The sequence below is a fragment of the Rana temporaria genome, chromosome 4, assembly GCF_905171775.1.
Source record: "Rana temporaria chromosome 4, aRanTem1.1, whole genome shotgun sequence".
Classification (NCBI taxonomy): domain Eukaryota; kingdom Metazoa; phylum Chordata; class Amphibia; order Anura; family Ranidae; genus Rana; species Rana temporaria.
Window position 1 is genome coordinate 259759157 of NC_053492.1, and position 8559 is coordinate 259767715.

Sequence of the window (8559 nt, forward strand, 5' to 3'; positions counted from 1 at the left end):
CTTCTTCACATAAGGCTTGCTCACTGTGGTGCAAAAATGTGTTATTTCCATCCAAAGTCTGCCGAAGAGAGACCAGAATATATAACAAAAAATTTCTAATCTTGTTCCAAGTGCACTAAATTGTGGTCTCATCATACAGAGTGGTTCCCTGAGCCGTTGTTTGCTAAATAAATAAAGCTTGCATGGAAAATCAATTTGAGCCCTGGTTCACACTGGGTACGATTTGTCAAATCAAATCGCATCTCAAATCGGCGGCAATTGTCGGCAATGGCACTGTCCTAATCAGTGCGACGCCGCATCTGCGATTTCAAAAAGTAGTTCCTGTACTACTTTTTGCGATTTCGGGCCACGATTTACATTAAATTGCGGCCGAAATCGCGGCTAAATCGCGGCAAATCGCGGCAAAATCGCGGCGATTTTGAATTCGCAGCAGTGTGAACCTAGGCTAAATGTCTTTTTTGTTTTCTATATAAATGTCAGTTTTGCTGCAGCAGGTTCTATACATGGTACAGATGTGCCAATTTACAGGCAGACTAAAGGGACCCCCACGCACTGTATTTAGAGGATTTTTTCATTGTTATTGTTTCATTTTAAGCATCATTAAAATCACTGCTCCTTTAAAAACAATATTTTTAAAAGTTTTTTTTTTTTTTTTTGCATTGGTACATGTACTTAGGGCAGTACCCGGACCCCATACCCTTTGTTGGCCAATAATTTGCAACAATTAATTTTTCACGTTGGGATCACATAGTCTTCTCTAATTAGGAATAGGCATAGAACACATTATGAGGCTTATGACTCCCCAAAAAACAGCTCTTGCAGAAGAATTTCTCCTTTAACAATATGGTAATAATGGAGGAAAATATGAATAAAAGGCACAATCATTTATAAAAAAAAAAAAAAAACAAGTACCTTTTTCCTAATCGATATACAGCTTTCACATGACCCAATAAAAAACTGCTTTTGGAATTCAGAGTAAAAATAAATAAATAGTATAAATAAACTGTTTTAAATTGGCATACTATATATTTGGAATGAAATCTTTATTATTTTATGAAAAATAACATGGTGTGGGCAGATTTATGCCAGTCACAGGCTGAGTCACACCCCTCCAGCCTAAGTCTTCGAAAAAGAGGGAGGTGAAGCCACCAATAATCTACATGTAATATCCCACCCTTGTTGTGTTTAGCTGGTTAGAGGAGAAGGGAGGGAGTGGGCTGTCACTTACCACTGTGTATACATCTACATGTGTGACTCTATAGTCATGTGGGCTGCTCAGAGAGGAAAATGCTGAGCATAGAAACTTGCTGAAAATTGAGATGCTACCACAGCTGCAAAATCTGTAGCTGAAATGGGGACATGAACATAAGGTGGAGCTAGAGAGCAGCAGGATCAACCATTTATTTTGCAGAATACAGAAAAGGAATCCATAGTGGCTAAAGTGAGTATTAACAGTATGTAATACATAATTTATTAATAGTTTTTTATGATGTGGGTTTAGTGCCACTTTAAGGTACAAAAAAAACTAGAACCTTTAAAACCACTTTAAAGAGGAAGTAAACCCTGATGGGTTTTATTTCCTCTTTATTCCCCATAATGCGCCACTTACCTGAAAACGAAGCCTGTAATGTCTGTGATGTCCCCATGGTGGCCAAGCCCTCTTCCTTCCAGGGCCGTGGACTCCGGTCTCTCCCACGCATGCACATGGCAGCCAACGGCACGGGCCTTATAGAAACGGCACCATCATGCTCTTCTTTGGTGTGCATGCACGGATGACGTCAGCGCAAGCATATATGGTAAATATCTCCTAAACCAGTACCTACGGGTAAGCCTTATTATATGCTTACCTGTAGGTAAAAGTGGTCTGTAAGGGTTTACAGCCACTTTAAGTGTAACAACATAAGTTGACAAAATAGATGTATAAAATGTCTTGCTTAAAGCGGAGTTCCACCCAAAAATGGAACTTCCACTTTAAGCACTCCTCGCCCCCTTACATGCCCCATTTGCCATGTAATTTTTTTGGGGGCTGAGTGGGTATTTTCTTTTTAGAGGGACTTCCTCATGCCTCCTTCCACTTCTCAGCCACCTAGGCGACTCCTCCTCTCCCCCTAGATGGCCACTTCACCCCTGCAATCTTCTAGGACACATCACAGGTCCCTGAAGATTGCCTGGCCAATGGCAGAGCACAGCGCAACTCGCTCATGCTCAGTGCCCACAGTTGCTATGACAGCGCCGGGGAGAGGAGCGAGGCTCCAGGCGATCGCATCGGTGGACCGTGGGGCAGGTAAATGTCTGTTTATTAAACTTTTAATAAACTAAAAACTGGGTGGAACTCCGCTTTAAAGTGTAAAAACGTCTTGCTCAAAATGTCCTACAGTATAGAACCTATTCATTGGTATGCTTTACCCTCTCTTATAGCTACGGTAATTCCATTTACAGGGAGTGCAGAATTATTAGGCAAATGAGTATTTTGACCACATCATCCTCTTTATGCATGTTGTCTTACTCCAAGCTGTATAGGCTCGAAAGCCTACTACCAATTAAGCATATTAGGTGATGTGCATCTCTGTAATGAGAAGGTGTGTGGTCTAATGACATCAACACCCTATATCAGGTGTGCATAATTATTAGTCAACTTCCTTTCCTTTGGCAAAATGGGTCAAAAGAAGGACTTGACAGGCTCAGAAAAGTCAAAAATAGTGAGATATCTTGCAGAGGGATGCAGCACTCTTAAAATTGCAAAGCTTCTGAAGCGTGATCATCGAACAATCAAGCGTTTCATTCAAAATAGTCAACAGGGTCGCAAGAAGCGTGTGGAAAAACCAAGGAGCAAAATAACTGCCCATGAACTGAGAAAAGTCAAGCGTGCAGCTGCCAAGATGCCACTTGCCACCAGTTTGGCCATATTTCAGAGCTGCAACATCACTGGAGTGCCCAAAAGCACAAGGTGTGCAATACTCAGAGACATGGCCAAGGTAAGAAAGGCTGAAAGACGACGACCACTGAACAAGACACACAAGCTGAATAGTCAAGACTGGGCCAAGAAATATCTCAAGACTGATTTTTCTAAGGTTTTATGGACTGATGAAATGAGAGTGAGTCTTGATGGGCCAGATGGATGGGCCCGTGGCTGGATTGGTAAAGGGCAGAGAGCTCCAGTCCGACTCAGACGCCAGCAAGGTGGAGGTGGAGTACTGGTTTGGGCTGGTATCATCAAAGATGAGCTTGTGGGGCCTTTTCGGGTTGAGGATGGAGTCAAGCTCAACTCCCAGTTCTACTGCCAGTTTCTGGAAGACACCTTCTTCAAGCAGTGGTACAGGAAGAAGTCTGCATCCTTCAAGAAAAACATGATTTCAGCAGCCATGTGGGCTCTATGCCTGTAAAGTGTGGGCTTTGATCAATAAAATCACTGATATTTATGACTAGGATTTGACTAAGAGCATCACCTGGATTGCATCCCGATCAGCATGTCAGAGAAGGGTCCACTCCTGCTAAGCAACCTGCAGGGAGCTCAACTGTCTACAACCAATAGAGATGGGCTCGGGTGTGTTTGAAATCCCACATGCCCGATCACGCCAGGAAGCCGACACTCCACAGTGCTAATCAATGTATGGGCTGCCTAAGAGCTAAGACCAGCCATAGACAGTTTAAATCTCAGCTGGTTCAGCAGAAACTGGCTGAGATTTGAACCATTAATGAGCAGATTCTCTTATGATTATCACTAGTGGTTGCTGTATAGCCACTGGTGATAATCACTGTTTGTCGGGAGAATACAATTGCTGGGCAGGAGGGATATTCCCCTGTCACCACTGTCTGTTTATGGGGGAATCATGCAAGTTTCTTTCCTGCAATCTGTGGATGCAGGAAAGAAATTTGCACCGTATATTATCTGCCTAACTGAAAGTGAAAGTAAATTGTGAATGTTTTGAAAGAACAGGAGAGGGGGAGGGAGACAGATGGGGGGAGAGAAGGGATTGAGATAATGTAGTTCAGTGATTACAGTGTACTGCAGTCTGCAGTGCACACACTTAAACACGGTCCAGGCTAGAATATCTGGTTGTGTGAGCGATCGCATTATGCAGTGTCGGCGAGCAGAGGGAGGGGGAGGAATCCCCCGCAGAGCTGACTGGGGATGCTCTCCCTCTCGGGGACCAAAATACAAAAATTGACAAAAAAGAAAAAAAAATATATATTTTTTTTGGGGGGGCACATGGTGGGGCACAGCATGATGTTGGGGGGGTCAGGGCCCCCTCTGCCCCCCCTAGGGACGCCTCTGTGCAGGACAATGCTCCATCACACGCGTCCAAGTACTCCACAGCGTGGCTGGCAAGAAAGGGTATAAAAGAAGAAAAACTAATGACATGGCCTCCTTGTTCACCTGATCTGAACCCCATTGAGAACCTGTGGTCCATCATCAAATGTGAGATTTACAAGGAGGGAAAACAGTACACCTCTCTGAACAGTGTCTGGGAGGCTGTGGTTGCTGCTGCACGCAATGTTGATGGTGAACAGATCAAAACACTAACAGAATCCATGGATAGCAGGCTTTTGAGTGTCCTTGCAAAGAAAGGTGGCTATATTGGTCACTGATTTGTTTTTGTTTTGTTTTTGAATATCAGAAATGTATATTTGTGAATGTTGAGATGTTATATTGGTTTCACTGGTAAAAATAAATAATTGAAATGGGTATATATTTTTTTTTGTTAAGTTGCCTAATAATTATGCACAGTAATAGTCACCTGCACACACAGATATCCCCCTAAAATAGCTAAAACTAAAAACAAACTAAAAACTACTTCCAAAAATATTCAGCTTTGATATTAATGAGTTTTTTGGGTTCATTGAGAACATGGTTGTTGTTCAATAATAAAATTAATCCTCAAAAATACAACTTGCCTAATAATTCTGCACTCCCTGTATAGTGAGAAAGCACTAAGAGAACTGCTTCTAAGCCCTTGTTCACACCTATACGATTTGTTGTGCTGCAGTCGTCATGCAACATTGCGCAACAAAAGGAATCACATTACTGTCTATAGGGCCCATTCACACCTACACAACGTGCTTCCACGTGATTGGTAAAAGGCACAGGTGCTTTTTTTGGTGTGACTTTGGAGATCTTGGCTCCCTTGACATTAATAGGAGCTTGTGAAAGATGCATCAAAAATGCATTAAAAGAATGTGAAGACCACAAGAAAATACAGAGGAACAATTGTGAAATCTAACCTTACCACTGCAAGTGCAATGAGAACTGCATGTTGCCAAGGAGAGTTTTAGGGCTGCATGTTACCAGAAAATGCTTTTCTGCAGATTAACAGAAACAGCGCTATGACAGCGGCATGTTTCCAGAAAAATAAGGCCCCATGCACACTGGGCATTTAGGCCTGGTGTCCAGGGCTCTGGCATTTACCTGCTGGTGGTGGGCACCGTTGCACGGTCCAATACCGTTGCTGGCAGCCTGTCAAACTCTATGAGAGTCCGCTGGGCACACATTACCCTAAACAACTGTACTGCTGGGTGTACCATCCAGCCCTCCAGCCGCAGCAGCTGTCAGCCTTTGACAGACTGCCAGCACCTGTGCCCTCTACCTGCAACTAAACACCCAAGCCCAATGCACTGGGGCTAAACCCCCAGTGTGCATGGGGTCTAAAAGCAGCATATTGCCATGTATATTACTATAAAGTCCATTCATAAAGTATTCAGGCCCCCTTCAATTTTTCAATGTTGTTATATTGCAGCCTGATACTACAGTTGTATAAAATATTTGTTTCTTCATTAATCTACCCTCAGTGCCCCCATAATGGCGAAGTAAAAACAGAATTTTGGAAATGTTTGCAAATGTATGAAAAAAGGAAAAACTGGAATATCACATTGGCATAAGTATCCAGACCCTTTGCAACAACACTTCGATATTAACTCAGGTGATTCCCATTTTTCTGGATTGTTGCTGAGATGTTTCTACACCTTGATTGGTATACAGTATACACCTGTGGTGAATTAAATTGATTGGACATGATTGGAAAGGCAAAGGCCTCACAGCTGACACTGTATATTGTATCAGAGCAAAAGCCATGAGGTCAAAAGAACTGCCTGCAGACAGGTTTGGGGAAGGCTACAAAAATGTCTTTTGTACTGAAGGTTCCCGAAAGCATAATGGCCTCCATAAATCTCAAATGGAAAATGTTTGGCACAGCCAGGACTCTTCCAAGAGCTGGTCACCTGACCAAACTGAGCAATCAGAGAAGTGGCTACGAGACAACTCTGTAAATGCCATTGATTGGCCCAGCCAGAGCCCTGACTTGAATTCCATAAAATATCTCTGGAGAGACCTGAAAATAACTGTTCACCGATGGTCCATATCCAAACTGAATGAGCTTGAGAGGATTTGCATAGAAGAATGGCAGAAAATCCCCCAATCCAGGTGCACAAAAAAGATTCTAGGCTGTAATTGCTGCAAAAGGTGCTACAACAAGGTACAGAGTAAACGGTCTGAATACTTCAGTACATGAGGGCCCAGATTCACAAAGGACTTACGACAGCGTATCTCCAGATTAGGGTTGCCACCTCATCCCTTTAAAACAGAACACATATGAATTACACAGGTTCTGTGGCTGATTAAGGTGGTAATTGAACTCAAGTGGAGCCTTATCTAAATTAAATTAGCCTCAGAACCTGTGGAATTCATATGTGTTCTGTTTTAAAGGGACGAGGTGGCAACCCTACTCCAGATACGTCGTCGAAGTCTAAATGTGAGGCGTCATATCTCGGCGCCTGATTCAAAGAATCAGATACGCCAGAATTTGTCTAAATTACGACTGATGTAAGTCTCTTACGCCGTCGTATCTTAGGTGCATATTTATGCTGGCCACTAGGTGGCGCTTCCGTTGATTTCCGCGTTGAATATGCAAATGAGCTGGATACGCCGATTCACGAACGTACTTGTGCCCGGCGTATTAAAATACGCTGTTTACGTAAGGCGTCCGACCGGCGTAACTTTACCCCTCATAAAGCAGGGGCAAGTCATGTTAGGTATGGACGTCGGAAAAGTCGGAACAGCGTCGTATTTTACGTTGTTTGCGTAAGTCGTCCGTGAATGGGGATGGGCGTAGGTTACGTTCACGTCGACTAAGCATTGAGCCGGCGTAATTTACGGAAAAAATTAGACGTGATGATGAGCATGCGCGCGCATGCGCCGTTCATTAGGTGCGTCATTTACATGGGGTCACGATTCATTACTATACAACACGCCCCCTACCAGCCTACTTTGAATTAGGCGGGCTAACGCCGGCCCATATACGCTACGCCGCCGTAACTTTGGGCGCAACTTCTTTCTGAATACACCACTCGCCTGACTAAGTTACAGCGGCGTAGCGCATATGAGATGCGCTACGCCCGCCTAAAGATACGCGCATCTTTATGAATCTGCCCCGAGATATTTAAGTTTTTTCTTTTTAAATTCACAGACATTTCTAAAATGCAGTTTTCATTTTGTCATTATTGGGTACTGAGGGCCAGATCCTCAAAAGAGATACTCCGACTTAACTGCTGTTCAGTCTGTGTGTAACTTTGGAAACGATCCTCAAAAGGCTTTTTCCAAAGTTAGACAGAAGATCCGGCATGTGTAATTGAATTACACTGCCGAATCTTAGGATGCAGTACCGCATCCGCCGCTGGGGGCATTTCGAGTCGAAATGCCGTTGCTAGTATGCAAATTAGCACTTAAGGCGATCCACAAAGCTTTCTAGCTTCCTTTTTGCGCCGTAAGTGTTATTTTGCAAGTGTAAAATTAGGGCTGGTTCTACAAAGTGTAAACTAGTCACACCTTGTAAAAGCCCATTCCAGCGACGGCATTTGGTATGCTTTCCCGAGGGAGAACTCCACGGCAATTTGTAAAAACAAAACCGGCATGGGTTCCCCCCCAGGAGCATACCAGGCCCTTAGGTCTGGTATGGGTTGTAAGGGGACCCCCCCTACGCCGAAAAATCGACGTAGGGGTCCCCCTACAATCCATACCAGACCCGTATCCAAAGCACGCTACCCGGCCGGTCAGGAATGGGAGTGGGGACGAGCGAGCGCCCCCCCCCTCCTGAGCCGTGCCAGGCCGCATGCCCTCAACATGGGGGGGTTGGGTGCTCTGCGGCAGGGGGGCGCACTGCGGGCCCCCCCACCCCAGAGCATCCTGTCCCCATGTTGATGAGGACAGGACCTCTTCCCGACAACCCTTGCCGTTGGTTGTCGGGGTATGCGGGCGGAGGCTTATCGGAATCTGGGAGTCCCCTTTAATAAGGGGGCCCCCAGATACCGGCCCCCCACCCTAAGTGAATGGATATGGGGTACATCGTACCCCTATCCATTCACCTGGAGGCAAAAAGTAAAAGTTAATAAACACACAACACAAGGCTTTTTAAAATATTTTATTTTTCTGCTCCGGAGGCCCCCCCTGTCTTCGTTATTAGCTCAATTAGCAGGGGGGGCTTCTTCTTCCACTCTCCGGGGGTCTTCTCCGCTCTCCGGGGGTCTTCTCCGCTCTCCGGGGGGGCTTCTCCCGACTCCGGGGGGCTT